Here is a 24,879-nt window from a genome sequence, read left to right as displayed (position 1 = left end):
TTGAAAAGTGGGCGTGGTTATGGTCCGTTTTCGCTCATTTTCAATACCAATCTGTTCTGGGTCCAGATAAGCCCGTATAATTTGGTGAAGATATCGCAGTATTTTTTTCGATACTGATGATTTTGATGTATGGTAGTCTATATCTATCTTGATTTCTTTATACCTGCACCACCAAGCGTTATCCAATCAAAGTTATAATACACTGTGTACAAGTACAGCTTGGTATAAAAATGCCTTGAAAACAAATCAATAACAAGTAGATGAAGACGTTGGTGACAACGAAAACGAGGCTATTGTGTAGAGTATTGAACAAAAGTGACATTACAAATGTTGGCATAGATTGAATTCCTTCATTGTAGAATGTTTAATTTGGGCCATCCCTATAGATTAAGGGGCAAATTATGTATAACGCAACGAGTCATGTTTTCTCGTGTGAACCACAATTGCTATCATATAAGAGCCTTCATTCCCTTCAGTGAGCGATAGTTAAACTGAATGCCTCCGACGCAAAGTGTCATATCGTCATACAAAATCTGGCCCTTAATTTATATTGCGTGCGGTACAAAAATTAACTGATTAAATTGAATTTCGATTAAGCTTTCTTAGGCTTTGTTGTTAATACTCTCCCCCTTGTACATGTAACTAGCCTCTTGTAATGTGAGCTTATAAAGTCGATTTTCTTAATTACTTAAGGGTGGAAACAAAATTTGTAGTTGGGTGACAATTTTCCTTTTTCTTAGGTTTTTGAGGCAGTTTATGCGTGTATGTAGACCTTCCTACTGGTATTGTTACCTTAAATACAGCTTAAGTATGTTTTATAACACTTAATCCAAATGCTTTAGTTCTCATTATTTACATCCTAAATATTCTTATAAGCATAACTTTTATGAATGATGCTTCGTAGATACATACAATCACATATTTTTAATTCACTGAAACTTAAGTTTTCTTGCACTTTTTAGCCTTTAGCTTGACAATGCCTCATATAACATTGTAAAATACGTCGCTGGGCTAACTTTTCTCATATACACTGCGCTATTACATATAAACACACGTGCAGGGGCCCTATTGAGTAGCTATGAGTTTTGAAATGTACATTTTTCTTTCATACAAATTATATGAAGAAAAAGTGTACATTTTAAAACTCACAGTTACTGAATAGGGCCCCAGAAGTTAGTGTATCTTACCATATGCATATGAAAAGTGAAAACTTTTTCTATATCACTTTTTGCCAAGTTCATTCAGGTTGTGTTAGTTTTTGCTTAACTTTTTATCAAAATATTTTGCCAGAAATATTTTCACATTTTCCAACTCAAACTCATGACTCTTATTTTTTCTTTTCCCTTTCATCAACAAACACCCAAAGTATTATAGTCCCAGTCATGAAACTTCTCCACTTGCATACAATTTTTCTCATAAAAAAATTCAATTTTTGGCAAAATTCCTCTAAACTATTTATGTGGAAGAAGTAGAAACGATGCACAATTGCGGTTGGGTGGTGTAGAAACCGTTTCATTGCATCCAAAAACCTTGAAAAGTTTCTTGCTGTATTTGGTTTGAATAAACTCACAAATTACATAAATAGACTATTGTAGAGTAAAATAAATAAGTTTTTGGTTTACAGCTGAAAGAAGAAGAAGAGATGAAGGTTTCTTTGATGTAGTTTGCATAAAAATTGAGAATATTGGTAACATACAGACCCATCGAAAAAATGCGATTAGTCTAGCATGAATCCGTGATGAGTTGCAAAGGAATATGCGACTGTAGCTTTTGTAGTGATCCCTTTTGTTTTAGCATGTCCTATGGACATCTCTTTATCACCCTATGGGTAGTGCCTTTTCTTTCTATACTCCTTTATAACCTTACGGGAACGGTTCGACACGTCCCCTACTGGTACTGTCGGAGAGATCCTCAATGGAAGACCTTTCTCTTTAGGGACTAATACCGAGATTTTTCGCAGGGGAGTTATTTATTGATAGAAAAAATGCGAAACCGAACTTACATAATTGTTTTTGTTCGAGAAAAATTACAAAGTTTACAATGTTACTAAGCTTTCGATAGCGCGCCTATAAGTATTCCACACAATTAGGATTAAATAGCATACAAAATTAGTATGTACCTAAATGGTGTTTGCCGCAAGGGCCACCAGCGAGAGATTTGAAGATTTTGTTGCGACGTTGAACTTTACGTACAATTGCAGCTGCGTGCTGGCCAAGATGAAGGTCCTGATTCCTAGTGTTTGGGGTCCATGTTGTAAATAAGGCCGCCGAAGATGTGGACGTGGGAAGTGCTAGAAGTACTAGAAAGATATATGTTAATTTTACAGCAAATCTCAGGCTTTCCTATTCTTCCCGATTGATGCTGTTTAATCTTATATCTTTGTCATCAAAAAACGGTGGTCTCTTTATCCGAGGCTAGTTTTTACTTTTCATTGGAGAGTATTTTTAAGCAGTGGTTTCCAAGCTTAGCGCACAAGCCGATGGGCGGGGTTAAGTCACAAGTCGGCCAAGAAGGTACTCTTATCGCCCATTTAAGAAGAGGAAGAGCCCGGCTTCCACGCCACTGGAAAGGCCAAGTGGAAAAGCTTTTTGCTACCAACGCTTAAGTCACCCCAGCGAAAAATCGACTGGCGCTACTTGTTGGACGGCAAGCACCAAATAAGTACGTAATCTCATGTCTTCAGATAAGGGAAGGTCTACCCTCTCCTTAACTTTTCTTTTTGGCATTATCCAAGGAACTTTAGACTCTCTTAATCGAATATTATTACCTTATTGCGCCAACTGTAAGAAAAATTATGCTCGGAACGACCTCCTTTTAGGGGCCGCTAAACTAAATGAAACGTAGCGAGGGATGTCGAAAGGAAGAGGGTTAGGGAGAACAATTGGGAGAGTGAGATTGAAAGACAAGAATAGAATCTGAATGCAGAGGTATGTACAAGACAAAACTAAGGCACTTAAGTTTTCCACTACGTGCTGCACTCAATAGGCAAAACTTTTTATTTAAACAGAAATTATGAAAATATTTATATAAAGACGAATTGTTTTCTCTATGAAGCGTTTGGCTTGAACGCACAGCGACAAATACAAGCATGTCTTTATTTAAGTCTGCCACATCTGAAATTAATTTCAGTTCATTTGTTGACTTTTGAAACTAACTTAGAGTTATGTGCTCTTCCGCTCGCCTTTCGTCTACGAATATGACAGACCTACATCCGGTTGCATGGAAGTCGACGCGCATTGGTAAACCGTCAAGTCACACACATATTTGCAATTTTAATTGTGGTTGTGTGGCATAAATGAAGTGCAGATGCTATGTACGCTCGTATAATGCATACGCACACACATGTGAATTGTATATGAATGTGTGTTTGAGTGAAAAACTAAAAAAAAGGATGTTCTTTGGGCGCTTAAATTAGGCGGAAGCTGTTAAATGTAATCATTTAATTTTATGGTTTATTTAATTATGTTGGGCGTTAATGTGTGCTGCTTACACCAATCATTGCCATACCAAACGCTGCACACCGAATGTGGAGTTAGATACATTTGAGTTGAAAAAAAGTTCTGTGCGCCTAAATGTATGCATCACTATGTTTGTGTTTAAATCAAATAAGAACTTTTCTGCTGTGCGAATAGTCCCCATGCATGTTTAACTACAGTAGACTGAGTCGAAAAAAATGTGGCCATACACTTGAAGCTTAAGTCCTCTTCGACTTTGAAAACGTTTTCAGATTATTTTGTTGCTAAACCTGGTGGAGTCCCTTAAAGTATGCTTCGCGGTTAGCTAAACTATGAAAGAACAACTGCAGAGCTCTAACAGGCACTAGAAGCAATTACGCAGCTTTTCCAGACCAAAATAGTGAGGTATCTGTTCCTTACTTGGCGTGATTTACCTCCGAAGGGATGTAGGCCGAACTTTTCTTCCAGCTTGCGTTGAACCGCTTAACCGGCTAACCGTCTAAACGTTGCCGATGAAGGAATTTAACAGTTTCCGAAATGGATCTATACAACGAGCTTTGGCAGTTGTTTAAATTTTTTCTTTCTGCTATTCTAATTTAAAAATTTTTTCAATTAAGAAAAAATGTATCATAACAATAATAATGATAAAAAATATTGTTAGGCCTTGAGCTCGATTCGAACCCGCGATCTTAAAAATGTTTTTTTTTTTCAACTTTTTCATTTCGTATGCAGACCGACGCAGTCTAATCTACATAAATATTGATAGCGCTGCATTCAAATATAAAACTGTTCTAGAAACATACCAAGCAAAAACTTCATACCTCTGATTAAGTCGAACTAGTCTGATAGAGATTACACTTATTCCGGTTTATCTGCCAACGCGATATTGCCAACTATTATTTATCGGCACTAATGGGAGCCGTTCCGAGACAGGGATCGAAATAATTTCTAAATACTCTGCAGCGAAAATGGGATACAGTCACGCAAAACAGCAGATTGACACTACAGGTTTAATGATTACCTCAAAATAGGTGATCAACGAATGCGGAGCGGGATAGTTGGTAGCCGCCCTTGCACCAATAGCTCTTAAGTCTTAACTATATAAATTTAAATTAATGACTGAAAGAAGGCAACTCTTTCAGTACCACCTACGACTGAACCAATTAAGAACACGTTCAAAAGTTCTGCGTAGGAGCCAATTGCCATTTGACATAACAATGTTAAAAGTGTCAGTTGAAAGCACTGCGAGGCGCCAGAATTGCAACAAGTGCCGCCTCTTAATGAGATAGTTCGGGGCTATTTCCAGATTATTTCGGGACTGCTTTACCGATAATTTCAGAGGTGTTTTAAAATTATTTTAAAATTACTTAAGGACCCCTCACTAGGGTAGGCACCTTGTCGTTGGTGTGAGGGTTTAGCCGAACTCCATAGCGAGATTAAGCGAAGGCGATAGGTGCACATGATCGACCAGGCGGGAAAGGCGCGGGTTCAAGCGGGGCTGTAAAGTGTTGAAGATTATGTGTAGGTCTTACAACCTTAGACTAACACAGTTGCTTCTATCATTAAAAAGAGAGGACTGTAGACTCATGACGGGTATTCTGACTGGACAATGCCTTCTGGCGTCACATGCCTTTAAATTAGGCTTAGTCAGTGATATCAGATGTAGGAAGTGCGGGTTGGAGGATGAAACGACCGAGCACGTTCTGTGCTCGTGCCCTGCACTTGCCAGGCTAAGACTCCAGCTATTAAGAGTGATACAGCTGTCAGATGTAGAAGCAGCAAGTGGCTTAAGTCCTAGGAAGCTTCTAGTATTTGCCAAGAGGACGGAGTTATTTTATAACATAGGTCCTGGTTTTTGATAGGGTTTTTCAGTTTGGTCGTTAAAACAAACTTCTGGTAACACTACGGACTCAATTAGTCTATGTGAGGTCCTCATGGACCGGCCAGTTCAACCTACCAACTTAAGGACCATTCAGGAATGGCGTTCAGCATATTTTCAGTAGTCTTTGAAATAATTTTGAAATACCTCTGAAAATATCCCTAGGACTACTTGGCATCACCCCCAGCATCAGGATCTGCATCCGGCAAAGGACCATTAGCATCGATAACACTCCCCAAGGCCTTCGGGGAGTATTCTTATCGATACAACAACTACTTCGCATAAGTTTCTTAGTTATTTGCGGGACCGGATTATCCCTGGGTGCATTCGGGATGCTTTTCTAGAATATATCGAACCTGTTTCGTAACGCTTCGGATTTGTTTTCGGATTGTTTTTGCAGCCATTTCGAGGTTGTTTGAGAATCATATCGGACTCATTTAAGGAAAATCTGATCTAACGTCGAATAATTTTGAGATCATTTTCGGAACTATTTCAAGGCCTCTTAAGGACTATCTATAGACAAGTTCTGTGTTGTCAGGGGGCGATTGATCCCCACTATTTAGAAAAAATAAAACCAGTAGATCTTTCAATACCATTAGACATCCGTATGCTAAATTTCACCTAATTATGTTAGCAGATTTGCGCAATTGAGTTACAAAAGCTAATAATCAGAAATTTTACAACCAGGTATCTCGATATACAAGCATCTAAACTTTTACATTATTACTATATAGCTCATTCTTTATATATATTTTCGTCTAAACAATTTTGGAAAAGCAGGTCGTTTTCGAGATGGTGAAAGCATCATTTCGGGATTTTTCGGAACCATTTCGATTTAATTTCTGTACTATCTCTGAATCAATCCAGACTTTCTTTGGACTATTTCGGACACTTTTGCGGCTATTCCAGATAATTTGGGACTCTTTTGGTATTCGGTATTATTTGCAAATTTTTTTGCATTGGTTTTTGATCATTTCGGGGCCATTTCACGTCTATTTTTTGGGATTGTTTCGGAGCCCTTTCGGCCTGATTTCTGATTTCGGATTATTTTGTGCTCATTTCGAGATTATCTACAGATCATTTCGAGTTTATCTCTGAACTACCTCTCTATGGTTTGCGCTATCATTACATGAGCCCTTCGGTTGTGTTTCAAAAAATTTTGTTTCGACTGTTTCCGCACTGTTTTAATTACCATATCGGAAGCTCATGACAATTACTTTATGTTTTATTCATCATGCGCACGGGGCCGCGTGTTTGCGCTAGTTGATTATAATTTGTGCCCCAAACAACTGGAAGAAAGTGGAGGTGTGTCAATAATACACCCTAACCTTCTAATAAAAGAAAAAAAAATTTGGAAAAGTGGTATTCATAATGGTTTTGGTTCTCTCGGATATCTATATCCGGCTTTGATTTTTTACCGTGCAGCCGGAGTTTTTATTTTTTACCAATGTTACATTTTTCACCATTATGTATACCTTCAATGACCTCCGGCTGACGGCACAATTGGTCAACTAGATTACTTTTCAGTGGTCCTCAACGAATCCAGGAGCAATCACATACGTGTATTAATATCTTCTAACTTTGAACGAGCAATTCTTGTTTGTTTGTATAGCCGAACGATCTCGGGAACGGCTCAACCGATTTAAATGAAATTTGGCACAGAGATAATGTATCACCTTCTAAGACTTTCTACCTAGGTGTTGCCACTCAGAATGTTTCACAAGGTTGCCACCTATTCGAAATAAAAAAAAAATTGCATGGGATATGCCGATATGGGTATAAAACGAAAGGTATTTCACTCCGCATTACAATAGAGACATTTTTGAGTAGGCTTGCCACCTTTTCGAAATTAAAAAAAAATTGGATGAGATATGCCGATATGGGTATCAAACGAAAGGTATTTCACTCCGTATTACAATAGGGACATTTTTGAGTAAAGTTGCCACCTTTTCGAAATTAAAAAAAATTGCATGAGATATGCCGATATGGGTATCAAACGAAAGGTATTTTACTCCCCATTACAATAGGGACATTTTTGAGCAGGGTTGCTATTTAGGTTTGCCACCTATTCGAAATAAAAAAAAATTGCATGAGATATGCCGATATGGGCATCAAACGAAAGGTATTTCACTCCGCATTACAATAGGGGCATTTTTGGTTAGGGTTGCCATTTAGGGTTGCCACCTATTCGAAAGAAAAAAATTGCATGATATATGCCGATATGGATATCAAACGAAAGGAATTCCACTCCGCATTGCAATAGGGACATTTTTGAGCAGGGTTGCCATTTAGGGTTGCCACCTATTCTAACTAAAAAAATTCCATGAGATATGCCGATATGGGTATTTCACTCCGCATTACCATAGGGACATTTTTGAGTAGGGTTGCCATTTAGGGTTGTGATAGTTATACGAAATAGTACTCTACTTACTCATATTCTATTAAAGCTTTAAAGGAGAACATTAAAGTTAAAAATCTTCGTAAAAAATCTTACACATGATTCGACTTAATTTTAAATAATTTTCTTTTAAATGAATAATTGCGATTTCTCACAGATTACTATTAGCAAGATTTCTCAGCACAACAAAACGTTGCCGAGCAAAGCTCGGTCGCCCAGGTGCTGCTTATGTAATTGGCCCAAATCCAATATGTAGTAAAAGCTGGGAGTAATAGGCCTGTGGGCATCCTTAGCGCCTTTTTGTGCCTTCATATTTGCATATAACTCTTTGTTTATGCACATTTTTAGAATATACATATGTATGTAGATGTTTTTAATTTAACTTTTATATTATTGTTGTGTGATGTATTTACTTGTTGCCAATTAATTATGCAAATTCACACTTAGGCGTGCGTGTGTGGTGAAAAGTTACAAATCATTTTTATTATGATGATTACGGGCGTCAGAAACATACACATATATATATGTACTCCAGGCATTAGGGTAGCTGAAAGGAAATTTCTTATGCGAACACAGCATATGTTAGTCACAATGTGCCTGAGAAGGTTCCCGGCATCAGATCTGTAGTTCTTTTTTGCTCAATATTTCCTAGTCAAGTTGTTCCAGTACTATTTCTGCAGAAAAATTGTAACTGAATAATCGTAAATAAGACTCCTACCATTATTTTTTAATAGAAGGGTCAAAACGGCCCCTAAATATTCCAAGAAATAGTTCGGTATTCAGGTCATCTTTGGATGTCATCGTGAGTTCTTTGGTATCTATTTGCTTAGAAGCAAGCCGATGTTATGATTCCTTTAAAATGTTTCAAGAAATAGAATGTCGGTGCCAAGCTCCACGCAAATTAAATTTGATTTTGTCCCAAATCCTCGAAACCCTAGCGAGATTAATAGATTTGTATATAAAATCAAATATGAATGAGGAAGTATTCTCTTCAGCAAAACATGCTAACACCAAAAGCAAGTCAGTCGAAACTATCTTGCATAATGTGATCATGAATATAGAGAAAGCCCTGGAACATCGGGAATATGCCCTAGGTGTTTTTCTGGACATTGCCGGAGCTTTCAACAATGTCTCAAAACAAGCAATCGTGGACAGTCTAAACTCGATAGAAGTTCATCCGGCCGCCGTAACAAACTGGATAAGCTCCATGTTAAGCTTCAGAATGATCACGTCGCGGTGGGATCTATGCGAGAGAACAAAATCTGTAAACAGAGGAACGCCGCAGGGTGGGATTTTATCACCAATGCTGTGGACGCTGGTTATCAACTAATTGCTTAGGCGGTACGACGGAGGACTAATCAAATTTACGGCATTCGCAGATGAAGTTTCAGTGATCATAAGCAGTAGATGCTGGCAACAATCAGTTCTCTGATGGATAAGTCATATCGGGATGTACTTGGCTGGGTATCTGGAGTTGGGATAGCCGCCAACGCCGAAAAAACCGATCTAGTACTATTTACTAGGAAGTATAGGGTTCCTATTTGGGCAAAGCCTAAGCTTGAAGGGGTAACCCTACAAAAAAAATATAGCACAAAATATCTAGGAGTCATCCTAGATATTAAGTTGCCGCGGAAACTCCATGTGGAAGAGAGAGCGAAGGTAGGGTACGCGGCGCTGTATGCATGTAAGAGGATGCTACGATGCACGTGTGGCCTGTCACTCAAACTCTCTCATTGGGTTTTTTACGGCAATTGTCAAACCCATACTTTACTATGGGCTACTTGTTTGGTGGGCAGCCATACAGAAAAGCAAGTATACCAAAAAACTAGAGAGGGTGTGCAGATTATCAGATAAGCAAAACGGGAGCTCAAAAAAACTACCCCGACAACAGCATTGCATGCCATTCTACACATCCCGTCTGCAGATACAATGGCCAAAAATATTACGTTAGCCACTGCAACAAGGCTTAAGGCCTAGGGCCAGCTTGAGTGTAGGCGGTATGTCCATAGCAGTATAGAGCCATCTAATATCGGGCAAGCGGAATATATGGTCCCGTGCCTAAGCTTCGAAAGTGTTCTGGGGGTCAGGCGCCAGGGTGCAGAAGTGGTTGAACCCACCATATACATTTATACCGATGGTTCCAAATTAATGGAAGTAGTCGATCTAGAAATAAGCAGATCATACAGGCTGCCAGATTGCTGCAGCGTCTTTCAGGCGGAAATTATAGCCGTGAAAAAAGCAGCAGAAATTCTGAAGGAAGCTTGCTTAAGCTGCAGTTGCGTCAATATATATATTGATAGTCAGATGACGATTAAGGCAATAATCTCACACAGTACTTCATCAAGAAGTGTCCTGGAATGTAAAGCAGCATTGAAAAAACTTCGCACAGGCCCGACCATACATTTGTACTGAGTTCCCGGTCATAATGGGATAAAAGGTAAAGAAAAAGCGGGCTAAGTCCGCCCCCTCCGTCTGGCAACACTCGGCCAGTGCGGCCAAGCGCAGGCAGTGCAGCTCAGCTGTGGCTTGCCAACCACCACCGCGCTCACTCTCAATTGTTTAGTTTAACTTAAACCTACCAACCCGCTAGCATCGTTCGCCGTTCTTTTTGATCGCCCGCCCACCGCCGCGTTATATTATATATATGTATATATATATTTCCTTTTGTTTTAAATTGATGTGTGCAGAGAAAAAAAGTGAAATTAAATTATAATCCTTAAACTCAAAATCAACCCGTGCATTTATTTACCCCGTGCCCCTTTGTTGCATAGCTAAAGTACAGCGTCAAATTTTTTATACATGGTCCTTCGTGACCGCAATCGTTCGATCGTTTTTAGATATTACCGGCCGCCCGCCGTCGCGCAGTGTTTAATATTTATTTCTTGTATCTAATTTAATTGAATTTCAGTAAATATAACATAAATCCTTTAAATTGTGAATAAAGCATATTTCTAATTTTATTCAAACCCGTGCCCCCTTTGCTTTGGAAATCAGTGAAAGTGCAAAATTATACATGGTCCTTTTGGGTTGAAAAAAAAGGCAACCAGCGACCCAAAAACAAAAAAGTATAAACATATATAATACGCGCTCGGTACGGCCACAAGAAGTGCTATTAAATTTTATACAGACAAAAGTGCTTAACAAAATTATTTGGAAAAAATTGAACAAAATACATGTAAACATACAAAAAGTGTAACAAAAAAATCAAAATACCTACAAATAAAACCTACATAAGTGCTACACGTTAGGGTGGTGAAAACAAATAAATTTTTATTTGACAAAACAAAACACAATTACAATTTTTATTAACAAAAAAACAACAGAAAAAGTTTAATGTTATTGAGTTTACATTAAAAATTAAATAACGGTTTTTACAAAAAATTTGAAAAAAAAAAATTCTTGGGTAATTGGAAAAAAACCACACTGGAGGAAAAAAGGGTTTTGTGAAGAAAAAAACATAATTTTGATAAAAAGAAAATTTTCGACAAAAAAGGCAAAATAAAAGATATAAGAATAAAGTGCGAAAAAAAAGTTTGGTGGAAACAGAAACAATTTTTAAGAAAAAAAAAAAAAAAATACATTTGAAGAAAATAAAATTAAAGTTGGGAAACATAATTGGAAAAAACACACATCACCATTACATCCATACAACAAGAAGCACATTACAACAAAGGCTAAAGGTCAACACAGCATATCACAAGTCACACATAAAACCAACAAAAAATGTCAAAGTGAGTACACGGTTTACCCAATATATTCCATATATATATTCCCTCCGTCAAAAGTACGGACCCGAAATTCTAAAAATCCCTCAATTTTAGACCCTCCGATCTAAAGATTTGGACCCTGGTCATATACCAACATTACAAAGCCTAAACGGCAAAATATTTCATTTGCCTACCCACTTATACCAAAAGGTACAGTTCCTTCAAAACCCATACAATTTTTTCAATAAATAAATTTACATTCCCGTACCAACGGAAAACCCACTTCCCGGTTCTATATACCCAAAAAAGGTCGTTGCGATAAATACCTACTTCATTATAAAAGTATATACGTATATATGTAATATATGTATATACCCACTTAGTTCGGCAATCATCCACGAGCTATATATATATTTTTTCAGCGTGAAATTCACCGCTGCCCAATTTACCCATATATACATATATTACATAAAATATGTTTTACAAAAAACCCATAGCAACAAACTTTGCCAAATTTTTGTCACTTTTCCTAAAGTTTATTTTACCGGTGCACCCAAGATTAATTTTGCATACAAACCTACAATTATATGCACCCATAATACCCACACGCACTTGTATATCTTTTTGTATAAGCCAAAAACCCACCCTCAACAAAGTAATTGCATGACCATATGTAACTACATAATAGAAGGAAGCAACAAAGAAGATCATCGATCACATATTTGCATACATTTACTTTGTCAATACAGATCAAGTGCATTGGCACGGCAAACAAAAGGTTGTTGGTACACCACAGTTTACCGGCAAATATATTGTACCCACATATATATACATACGTACTATATACCCATATTACTTGTGCTCAGAAGCGCTAAGACAAGTACATATAACGAACCAAAAAGCCGGTACACATTAGGCCGGTCTCAAAAAATAAGAAATAAAAAAAAACCCAGTGAACACAAATATTATAATATTTATGTTATTATATAATCACATTACCTGTACTCAAAAGCGCTGAGACAAGCCCGTATTAAATTTTTTTTTGCCCTTTTGACAAAATTTTTTTTTCGATTTTCACAGCTTAATAAAAGCTCCCATTTCTTGGCAAATTACATTAAATTATAATGCCAAAAACAAACGAACCCCAAAAATTGATCACTGCAGACCAATGCCTGCAGAAATTCATATATGACGGTAACCAAGTAGAGGTTTACTGCTCAAGATGGTTACCCTCCCAAGCTACCGATTTATCAGAGTGTATGCTTAAGGTCAAATTAGAAGACCTAGATAAAATATGGGCAAAGATGCTAGAGTCCCATCGAGATGTAAGTTTCTCTGATAATTATACAGATGTCAGCGGCTCGGTTGAGCAAAAATTTGCTAAATGCATGGAAACGTACCAAACATGCAAATCAGAAATTTTAGGAGCCTTACAGCTTTTTAATACTGCTAGCACCAACCAACAACAAATACCCGCCCACCCAATGAACAATTCAAACGCAAACGGTTTTATTTAAAAGTACCACCATGCGACACCGAAGTATTTCATGGTGGATACGAAGACTGGCCATCCTTTAGAGATATGTTCACGGCAGTCTATAAAAATCACCCTCAATTATCACCCGCTCAAAAATTATACCACCTACGCCTGAAAACTAAAGGGCAGGCAGGACTTATTGTAAAACAATACCCACTGAGCGATGATAATTTCGAGCTTGCCTGGGAAGCACTTAGATCGAGGTACGAAAATAAAAGGATACTCGTCGACAATCAACTAAAGGCGCTGTTCAACCTGCCCACAATATTCACAGAAAACGGAGAACAAATCCAGAAGATGCAGACAACAATCAACAATTGGATGTCAACTTTAAACACCCAAGGAGTCCCGACAACGGACTGGGACCCGATCCTCGTTTATCTGTGCTCATCAAAGCTGCCAAGTGAAAGCCTTTCACTATGGGAACAATCCCTTAGCTCCCGGAAGGAGCTGCCCCTTCGGGAGGACATGAATAAATTCCTCACCAGCAGATACGAGGTAGTAGAAGGACTAAGTACCTACAGACCAGGCAAGGCGAAGCCCCAATTTTCGAGTTTTACACCACGAATGGTGAATCAAAATTCGACCCAACCCAATAATAATAAAACCCATGCCTATCACACCGAGTTCAATAAAACGGCTTCGTGTAGATTGTGCAACCAATACCACGCAGTCAAATCTTGCGTCAGGTTTAGGAATTTATCGGTATCAGACCGAATCATATTTGTGAGAGAAAATAGTTACTGTGAAAACTGTTTATCAACGTCACACCCCAAGAATGAATGTAAAAGTAGTTTCACGTGCGTTTATTGCCAAAAGCGTCATCATTAGCTACTGCATTTGCAGCCCAAACCCCAACAATCACAACCAAACCCCAGAGCTCAAAATGCCCAAGCCGGCACTCCTAGGAGAACGGACGACGAGCGAGCCTCAACATCGAAAGCCGCCGCAAGAGCCAGCTCCTCCCAACAGTCTCAAGATAAAAACCCGGTTTCTTCACTCTTCTCAAGTAATCATGGAACCACCCTACTACCCACAGCAATAGTATCAGTATACTTTGCTGGCGAATTTCATAAAATTCGTGCCCTAATAAAACAAGGTTCACAAAAAACTTTTGTATCATCCCGTATACAAAAGGTTCTTGGTCTACCCACAAAAGAGTCTATCCACCAGATATCTGGGATGGGTGGAACGGTTGTGAAAAATGCCAATAAAGTCTGCCAGATAACATTCTGTTCAGCAGACTTAACCCAAATGATAGACGCACAAGCAATAATTTTGCCGAAGCTAACTAAGTTCTTGCCCACAGTCAGAGTTTCAAGCATCGATCTCGAAGAACTGTCCCATTTACCGTTAGCCAATCCACAGTATTCGATACCATCGAAAATCGACGTGGTAATCGGCAGCGATATCACCCCGCAAATCCTCACCGAAGGGCTCCTACGAAATGTGAGTGGAACATTACTTGCCCAAAACACAATATTCGGATGGATATTAAGCGGCCCTGTAGCTGAAAAGGTATCAACCTTCAGCACTCATGTCACGGAATGCACCGATGACCCCATCAATCAACTTTTGAGACAATTTTGGGAACAGGAAGAAGTTCACCAACCCCAACAAAGATCTGCAGATGATGAATACTGCGAAGCACTCTACAGGAAAACCACAGTTCGCGAAGAAGATGGACGCTACAGAGTTAAACTGCCGTTCAAATCGGAATTTCCAGCACATCTGGCACTCGGTCATTCACGACCCGCAGCACAACAGCAGTATATCAGCATCGAAAGAACCCTCGAAAGAAAACCTGAATTAAGAGACAAATATTTTGAAGTCCTTAATGAATATTTAACCACGGATCACATGGAACCCGCCTCCCAACAAGAGATAATTAGAGATGGTAAATATCTATCATTTTATCTACCCCATCATGCTGTCATAAAACCCGACAGCAAAAGCACAAAAGTGCGAGTCGTCTTCAACGAATCAAAAATGTCGCATTCTGGCAACTCGTTGAACGACGTGCTTCATACAGGTCCCATTCTACAAAATGACTTAACGCTCGTCATACTTAAATGGCGATATTGGGAAAATGTATCGCCAAATACTCATCCATGAAGAAGATAAAGATTTTCATCGAATCGTTTTTCGGAAACATCCAACTCTGCCGATACAAGATTTTCGACTAAAAACAGTTACCTTTGGTGTAAATTGCGAGCCATATTTGGCGATTCGAACCCTACACCAACTCGCCCACGGCTGTCAAGACGAATATCCGCTCGCTAAAAATATTTTATTGAATGAAACTTATGTTGACGATATTTTGTCCGGCGGTCATAATATGCAGTCCACTTTGAACGCTATGACTCAAGTTATCGAAGCCTTAAAATCGGCAGGGTTCCCTTTGAGGAAGATATCGGCAAATCACCCTGAAATTTTAAAACCCGTTCCCGACCCTGATTTGCTAGACGTCGACTTCCTTAAATTCCATGATTCGAGTTCCACAAAAACCCTTGGAATTCAGTGGAACGCGCTAACCGACACCTTCCCCTACACGTATGATCCACCATCAGCAGAAAACACGACTACAAAAAGGCAGATTTTATCAGCAGTTGCAAAACTGTGTGCCCCCCAGGATGGCTTTCACCAATAATGATTCTTGCAAAAATGTTGCTGCAACAACTCTGAATGGAAGGAACGGATTGGGACGAAGACGTGAAGCCCGGAGCTCTCCAAAAATGGACCTCAATTTATGAAAATTTACCTCACATCAGATACACTAAAATCCCTAGGTGCGTACAGTATTCCTATGATAAACTAATCCAGATGCATGGATTCTCAGATGCTTCAGAAAAAGCATTTTGTGCCTGTATATATTTACGAGTACAAACCCATGAAAATAGTTTTTCATCCCATTTGCTAGCTGCTAAAAGCAAAGTAGCACCCCTCCAAACTGTGAGTCTTCCACGGTTTGAACTCTGTGGAGCAGTTTTACTCTCTAAGTTAGTGAAACAGCTGCGAAGTGAGCTGAATCTACCCCCACACGAACTCATTCTCTGGTGCGATTCTGCCATCGTACTGGCCTGGTTAGAAAAACCACCCCATACCTGGAAAACGTATGTCGCCAACAGAACCTCTGAAATTCTTAAGAATGTCGACAACGCCACTTGGAGGCACGTTTCCAGTAAGGATAACCCAGCGTATTTGGGCACTCGAGGCTGCAAGCCTCAGGATTTAGTCCAATGTCCATTATGGTGGGAAGGACCTAATTGGCTTGTCAATCCAGCAACGTCATGGCCAAAGGATATATCTCACCACCCAACTCCCCCCGAACAACGACATGTGGAAGTATTCCACACCTTGCAGGAAGAAAATATAGACATACTCGACCGTATTTTGTCATTTTCTCGAGCACTTAGAGTCGTGGCCTATATGTTGCGGTTCAACCGAAAAGCAAGAAAACTAGAAGTTCCAGCCACGCTCAACCTCACCCACGCCGAAGTGAATGATGCCAAAATCAAAATCATCATTCAAACTCAACGGAATCATTACGGAGACACGATAGAGCTGCTTCAAACGTCAGGACCCTTACCCAAAAAGAACACCCTTCTGACATTAAACCCCATGCTAGATGACTCAGGAATCATGCGAGTTTCTGGAAGATTAGCATATGCCACCTATAGCTTTAATGAGCGGCATCCAATTATCATACCCGAAAACTCTCGATTTTGTTCTCTTCTGTTGAACTTCCTCCATTCGAACCTGCTGCACGCCGACAAACAGCTGATGATCCGAATGGTACAGCAACAGTACTACATTCCACGTTTGAAGCAAAAGGTCAAAAAGCTCGTCTTCCACTGCAAAACCTGCACCATCTATAAAAAGCAGATGAAAACGCAGATAATGGCAGCCTTGCCACCCGAGAGGTCAACATATTCCCTACCCTTCCATACAACAGGAGTCGACTTTGCCGGACCATTTTTGGTAAAAACTTCTTCCCTTCGCCGATCTTCGTATGTGAAAGCTTACGTGTGTGTGTTCATCTGTTTTTCCACAAAGGCTGTTCATTTAGAAGTGTGCTCTGATCTCACCACGAATGCCTTCAACGCAGCCTTTGCCCGATTCACTGGCCAGATATATTCTGACAACGGAAAGACGTTCGTCGGCGTACAACGCGGGTTACAAAGAGAATTCACCACATTCCTCAAGGAAGTCGCTACAGACGTCGCCGAAAAGTATGCAACTCACGGATTCTCATGGAAATTCATCCCACCATACGCTCCCCACATGGGTGGTCTATGGGAAGCGGCCGTGAAAAGTTTTAAGATACACTTTACGAAAGTAGCAGGAAACCAGAAGTTCTCCTTCGAAGAGCTTACTACCCTCTTAGTACGCATAGAGGCGGTCCTTAACTCCCGACCGCTCTCCCCTATGTCCGAAGATCCAATGGATCCCCTAGTCCTAACCCCAGGGCATTTCCTACGTGGCGCGCCGCTCTTGTCGTTACCGGAGCCAACTGCAGAGCATCTCACCTTGGTCAACAAATGGCAGAAACTGAAAGTGCTTCACCACCAATTCAGCACACGATGGAAGAGCGAGTATCTCAAGGAGCATAAGCGGTACAAATGGAAATGCCCTCAACGCAATATTCAAGTTGGAGATTTAGTCGTGGTAAAGGATGATTCACTACCCCCGAACGAATGGCGTTCGGGACGGGTAATCACTTTACACCCTGGATCGGATAACCATGTTCGAGTTGTGGAACTCAAAACCCAAAATGGACTAATAACCCGTAATAATGCCAAACTGTGCGTGCTACCAACTGCCTAGTAGTGCCAACCCTACCTCTGGTACCCTCTGCTTCATGCCCCTAGCAATCTGGAAAGATATCTAAGCTACCCTCACCAACGTATTTTTCTAACCCATTTTTTTTTTTGAAAAATACGTATTTTTCTTTCTTGTCTTTACAGGACCCGCAGATCTACCGAGATGCATAAATGCCGTCTATGTGGGCAGCGACACGTGCTAAAGAAGTGTCGGGCGTTCCTCGCGATGAAGCCTGAGGAGCGCTACGAGTGCGCGAGGAACCACCGGTACTGTATCAACTGCCTGGCAGTGTCGCACAGCACCGGGGCATGTGACTCGCCCTCCAGCTGCCGAAAGTGTTCACTCGGCCTCCATACACTCTTACACCGAGCACGACCACAAAGAAAAAACGCGGGACGACACGAAAAGAACACCCGACGAAGAGACAGGGCAACCCCACGAGCCCGCACGGAAAACCGCCAGAGCGCGGTACAAAGCCGATCGGCTCGTCACAAAGACGACAAAATACGACAATTAGTAGCCGAGGCACGGACGGCCTTGGACGGGGTTGATGCCGCCCTTAACCCATCAACGCGTCGGGCGGGGGGGAGGGGGGAGCATGTTGAAGACATGATCGAGTTTTCGGACTATGTCCGCCCCCTCCGTCTGGCAACACCCGGCCAGTGCGGCCAAGCTCAGGCAGTGCAGCTCAGCTGTGGCTTGCCAACCACCAGCACGCTCACTCTCAATTGTTTAGTTTAACTTAAACCTACCAACCCGCTAGCATCGTTCGCCGTTCTTTTTGATCGCCCGCCCACCGCCGCGTTATATTATATATATATATATATTTCCTTTTGTTTTAAATTGATGTGTGCAGAGAAAAAAATTAAATTAAATTATAATCCTTAAACTCAAAATCAACCCGTGCATTTATTTACCCCGTGCCCCTTTGTTGCATAGCTAAAGTGCAGAGTCAAATTTTTTATACAAGTTGGCAAAGGAGGGTGTGGAATTTGCTGAATCGATGGTAAACGTCCAATTCCGGTAGGGAGAAATCAAAAAAGACAGGAGTTGCATATGACCGATCAAGCAGGAAAGGCGTGGACGGAAGCTCGTGACATGAAAATTTCTATGATCATGTGAAAGTCCTACGATATTAGACTCATAAAGTGAATCATATCTCTGAAGAGAGAATATTTAAGGCTCACGGTGGGCATACTAACTGGACACTACCTTCTGGCGTTACATGCTTATACGCTATGTCTCGTCAGTTACAGCAAATGTAGGAAGTGCGAGCTGCAGGAAGAAACGTTTTAGCACTACTGTGTTCGTGTCTTGCCCTAGCCATGTGAAGGCTTCAGCTATTAGGGGCGGCAGAGTTGCTTGGTCTCGAGGCAGCAATTAAGCTAGGCCCTAGACAACTTCTAGTATTTGCCAAGAGAACGGAGTTATTCTATAACATAAGTCCTGACACCTGATTGGGTTCCTATGTTTGGTCGTCAAACAAATTCTGGTAATACTATGAACACATTCAGTCTATGTGAGGTCTTTATTGACCGGCCAGTTGGACCTAACCTAACCTTCTTAAATGCTCTAAAGTTTTTGGCTCACTCTAAGGCACAGGTTTTATATATAAACTAGCAGACCCGGCAGACGTTGTTCTGCCCTAAATTTGGCCTATCTGCATACATTTTAATAAGCTTTTTCCGCCTAGCTCTGCCCTACCCCTCTACACTTTTTCCTAATCTTTTTATTCACTCCTCCCTCCGTCTTTTTCGCTTCATCTCCATCTTCGTCTCATTCTAACTCTTTCTCAGTCTCCTTCTCTATTTTATCTTCTCTCAAGTTTTTCTCCATCTTCTTCATCTCTTATTGCCAGTCCTAGAGGGTGGTATGTATTTTGTTCCAGTCCCATTCCGAGTCTCAGTCCCAGTCCCACTCCGACTCTCAGTCTCAGTCCCAGTCCTAGTCCTAATCCCAGTCCCAGTCCGTCTCTGGTATACTTCCCGGAAAAAAGCTTCGTAAATACTAATATAGGCAAATTTATATACGAAATTTCAGGCAAATCGAATAGGACGTATGTAAATAGGTATGTGGGTATTATTAATTCTTGTCTTTATTTCGGCTTTGCATGCATATTTATCAGTTTTGCCAGGTTGATGCGACTAAATCGAATATCACAATGAACTTTAGAGCTCTCAGCAACAGCTTTCATTTGATATCCATAATACACACACATTCTAGGGGTATCCGGGTCCATGTTTTGGCCTATATCTCGAGACCCTAGTCACTCAGCGTTGTACAACTTACCCTGTATTTTAGCACATATCAACAGCTTCAATTTGATACCCATAATATAAAAACACATTCTAGGTGTATCCGGGTCCATGTTTTGGCCTATATCTCGAGACCGTAGTCACCCAGCGGTGTAAAACTTACTCTGTTCTAAAGCATACATACAACAACAACTTCAATTTGATACCCATAATGTAAAAACACATTCTAGGTGTATTCGGGCCCACGTTTTGGGCTATATCTCGAGACCCTAGCCTCCCTGTTGTATGAAAATTATCCTGCACTATAGCACTCATCAACAGTTTTCATTTGATATTCATATTGTATAAACACATTCTAGGGGTACCCGGGTCCACGTTTTGATCTCAAGACCCTAGGCACGTAGCGAAAAAAAGGTAGACGTTGGCCGATTCTCAGACCTACCCAATATGCTCACAAAATTGCATGGCAATCGGTTCAGCCGTTTCGGAGGAGTTAAGCCTCTAACACCGTGCCAGAAGAATTTTATATATTACATGAGTGCATCTGAAGTAAAATTGAGTGCATTGCTAACTTATGTTTGCGACTTTGTTGTCGTTTATATGAGCTTCATGCGTATTATGATGATATGTGGTTTGCAAAATAATAATGATAATAATTTGGTCTGAATTTTGCTCTAATGAATGAAAGGTTAAGCTTCCTTAATATGGTGAGCATAAGGTAAAGCAATTTTATCTGACGATTTGGATTATCCAAAAATCAGCTCATAGCATTTCAACGAATTACCAAAGCGAGAACTGTGATTCGCTATCACGTCATAATTGTCTGCATCCTGTAATCCTCGCTGGAAAGTCGAAGGAATCAGTTGCTCGTGACTAGCTAAGTGCGGTGAATAGGGGACAGGCACTTTGGATACTCCACTTCACAAGCACGATACGCTCGCCCTGTTGCTCGGTTAAATGGTTTATACATTTTGGAACACCTGTACATCTTTCCCTCTCAGCTCAGTTCCTTGGCAGTATCAACGCAATGTATTAGCGTAAAGCGCTGCTCAAAAGATGCGCAGAATGAAGCAAGTTTTTGCATCAGATATAACTGCTCGCAAACTTCTGGTTGAAATTGCGGTAGGTATCGGCCTTAATAAACAGCAAGATCAAATTTCGTTGAACATGGTCCTCATTGGAGGTTTGAATTCAGAGTGGCCAATCAACTGATCTTGAATTCAACGTTCTAGAATCGGGGGATGTCTGGCGTATTATCTCGACGCTGTAATGTTGTGTAGAGCAGCAATAGGAGGGGAATTTAATAGAGAAAGTCCTCGGAGTGTGGAGGAACACCCCCATATCCAACTACTTTCTCAGAACTTGCAAATTTATCCGTTTTTGTGAATGACGCTTTATATCCCGGGCACGCAGAAAAGCACATGCACTCAATCCTTGCACTCACCAGTCCTCGACTCGACAGCTACACCGCAAAACATCTAAAACAGATTGATCTGAACTCTGAGATGTCCCGAGAACTAGATAACAAAAAGAACAGCAGAGGATTCCTACGGTGCTGCTGGTGTTTTAAGATCTGACTTCGTCGTACAGGACGGACTAGGTGGATGCGACCCCGAAAATGAACGGGTCAGAAACCTCCTCAACATGAGAAGATTCATGATAAGCGACACCATCCGTTGGTCCTGCGACATCTTTGTGGAACACGTCACCTTCACCTGGGAGTTCCGCTCAACATCCACATTAAGACGGCACAACTGCAGGCTCCTTTGGGTTGAGTTATTTGCCAAATGATCTTTTGTAAAGTATGATGACGGTATCTCTGGGCATTCAACATTGAACCAGCCCTTACGAAACACCTTTTGATAGTCGGATCTGTTCATTTACAGATCTCACCGAAGACGAAAACGATAATATTTCGAACTAGATCCGATATGTACGACGCTAGCAGAGCTTCGATAACAAACGCGACACTTTTTGTGGTGGTATGTGTGTACATGGAAAAAGCGTAAAATGTCTTAGCATAGAATTTTGCGAATAAGTTGTTTCCCGTAGCGTTGTTTTCGATTGTTTTAAGAATAAAATTTTTTGGATTCGATTCCCATATAATAAACAATTTAATCAATTAAATCGAATCGAAAAAAAATTATTTCATCTGGAACTTAACCGTTTATACGGTTTCGATTGTTCAACAAAGCTCGCCCATTTCTTCTTCGCTTCGTTAACTGGTCCTTCCATCAAAGTGGGAATAAGTGTAATTGGTACTGAAAATATCATACTTTAAGAGGAACTGGTCTAGGGTACAATGGAGTAAAATTTTGTTTTAAAAGATATTCCAATTTTTGTGCGCAGAAATATCGTCAGTAGATTCTGCCTACTCGGATCGATAAAGGAAAACTGAATTTGAAGTGAATGCGATCTCCACGAAGTATTTGCTGCTATCTTGGACTGAGGGGACAATTGAAATGCAAATCCAGCTCTAGTTTACAGCTGCGCTCGGGGTAGTAAGTCAATTTACTATGATCGTATGGAAGCTCTAACCCCGAAGAATAATACATAGTTTTCCGTTGCTCTACGAAGCACTCAGGGGCAACCCTGAACTAAATAAATATATTTTCTCACACCTTAAGCTTATTGGCAGTTCCTTTCGAAAACCGAATCTATCTGTTAATACATAGATGTCGCTCCTTCATATACTCTTAGCAGTCTTTGCGCCATTCAGTTGAAGTGTAGCCAAAGATGCTTCTGGCGCCAATGCGCCATTGTATTACGTAATGATGTATCAGCTCCAGTTACGCCACCCGTGATATAAGCAGAGTAACTCAACATCCGGCTGAGTCTAGGTCTACACTCCACAGTAGACGAAATGTTCGATATCATTCGTCCGTCACATACCATAAGCCACCTCTATCCGTTGTTTGAGCAATATTTTCTTGGCTCGGAAATCTCTAGAACTTCTGGCATTGTGTGTTGAATTGATCATAGCTCATATGTTGTTATCGGAGAGGTGGTTTGTGAACCTTTATTTGAATTTGAGTTGAGTGAGTGGTATCTCAGCCTTTGCAAAAACCCACCTCTTACATATACTCAAATTTAAAAGTATCTGCGAATGTGACGGGTTTATTCGACTTTGTTCATTTTTTTTCAATTACTTGTTATAAAAAATTATTCAATTTCTCTTATGACTCATTAAACATTAATTTATTCTCCAAAAATTTGCTGCCAGTTGTGCGCAAGTACATATTTGACGAGCGAAAATCGCGTTAGTGGTCACACATCATTATTGTCAGAAACAGTAACGATAATTGGTAAAACGCATCAGCGATGGTGATAGCAAGCCGCAACTCAACAACCCTGCAAAAAATCGTGCGAGTAATCCCTAAAGAGATTGGTCTCCGAGTTTGTCTACATTTAGGCATAAATGATCCCCTTTAGTCAGTTTCGGGTACAGTTGGGATTAGTCAGTTTGAAATCTATGTAGCTCATTTTAAGAAATAAAAAAAAAAAACGGCGACGAAGGGAGTAAAATAAAAAAGATGACAGGTGATGGAATCGAATTACTTAAGAAAAATTCGGAGCCCTATACCGAACCTAAATTACTAGGACTTAACGACTACGCCGGAATTAGGGTTGAATTTTCGGATAATTTTTTTTATTCCTTTTTGAAAAGCGGGCGAACTTACATCAAATATATTTGGTGGCTTGGCAAACTCTTCGATTGTGCTTCTTCCAAGAAAAATTCGCTGGGCCCTATTTGAGTCCTTATTGAATCGAAAAGGGAGTAGTCTTCATATGTTCACACATGGGTACAAAAAGGATTGGTCCTGTCGATCCCTTTCAGGTATAAATGGGTACAATTAGTCGCTTCATAGGACATGCTTAAACAAAAGGGAACAATTCAACTCATACAATGAAATCAAAACTGGCATTGGTCGCATAGTCCTTTGCGACTAATTCCGGATTCATCCTAGACTAATCGCATTTTTTGCAGGGACTTACTCATTATATGTAGTTGGCAACGCGACCTGGGTATTATCGTTAGCAAGAAATTATGTTTATGTTGCATTCCTTATTATTCCTTATTCCTTATTATTTTTTTTGCATTTTCTGCATATTTAATGCTACTCAAGCAACAAAAGCATTGTGAATGACAGGAAGAGCCGCACAATCAACAGGAAACCCACAAACAACACACAAACCGCAACGAAGCAGCGAAACAACAATGGACATTCCAAACCGAACTGACAACCAAACTATGCGTCAGTCTTCTAGAAACAGCCAAATTCATAGGCTTGCTTGAGTTAAATTCAAGAATACACCGCCGCCACACAGTCATAGATCATGGGCTGCAATGCTATTTTTGTTGCTCTGGAAAGTGCTGCGTAGTTTTGGCAACAGTTCGTTGAAATATTAAATTTACTGTCACAGCCACGTTGAAACCACAAAAACAGTTAAGTGGCGACGTACAATATTAAACGCGAGCAATTTATTGAAATTTACAGTGGAGCTGAAAAGTCAAGAAATGAAAATTTTGGCGTGAAATAAATGGAAATAAAAGAAAAAATTGAATTCGGTGACTGAAAGTAGAGTTGGATTGGTGTTAAGAATAAAATGGAAGTTTCAAACAAAATAGAAGAAAGAAGAAGAAACTCATTGAGAACGCAGAATGAAATCGGACTTGATAGTTAATTAAAAAAATGTACTGAAAAACTCAATCACGTGGAATGAATTTGAATTTAAATTCGTTGAAGTGAACAAGTGAAAAATGTACAGACGAAAAGGATAACAAAAAACTATGATTGTTGCTGTTTATGCAACCTCAGAGAC

At 40.1% G+C, this 24,879-nt stretch overlaps 1 protein-coding gene across 2 annotated transcripts in view; it reads left to right on the top strand.

Moving 5' to 3' along the window:
• Window positions 1–24,879, top strand: part of SPoCk (secretory pathway calcium atpase) — a 329,726-nt gene that overhangs the window by 4,645 nt on the left and 300,202 nt on the right. Inside the window, exon 1 of one of the 2 annotated variants that reach the window (XM_067757239.1) lies at window positions 11,402–11,463. The exons of the other annotated variant lie outside the window; for it this stretch is intronic. The gene's annotated coding sequence lies outside the window, so the exon portion shown is untranslated. Of the gene's footprint in view, window positions 1–11,401; window positions 11,464–24,879 lie in introns of those variants that run through there. 2 annotated transcript variants of the gene reach the window in all.

The sequence above is a fragment of the Eurosta solidaginis genome, chromosome 5 (genome assembly GCF_040869045.1).
Source record: "Eurosta solidaginis isolate ZX-2024a chromosome 5, ASM4086904v1, whole genome shotgun sequence".
Classification (NCBI taxonomy): Eukaryota; Metazoa; Arthropoda; class Insecta; order Diptera; family Tephritidae; genus Eurosta; species Eurosta solidaginis.
The sequence above is the reverse complement of the archived record's forward strand: the minus strand, read 5'-3'. Positions and strand labels throughout refer to the sequence as shown.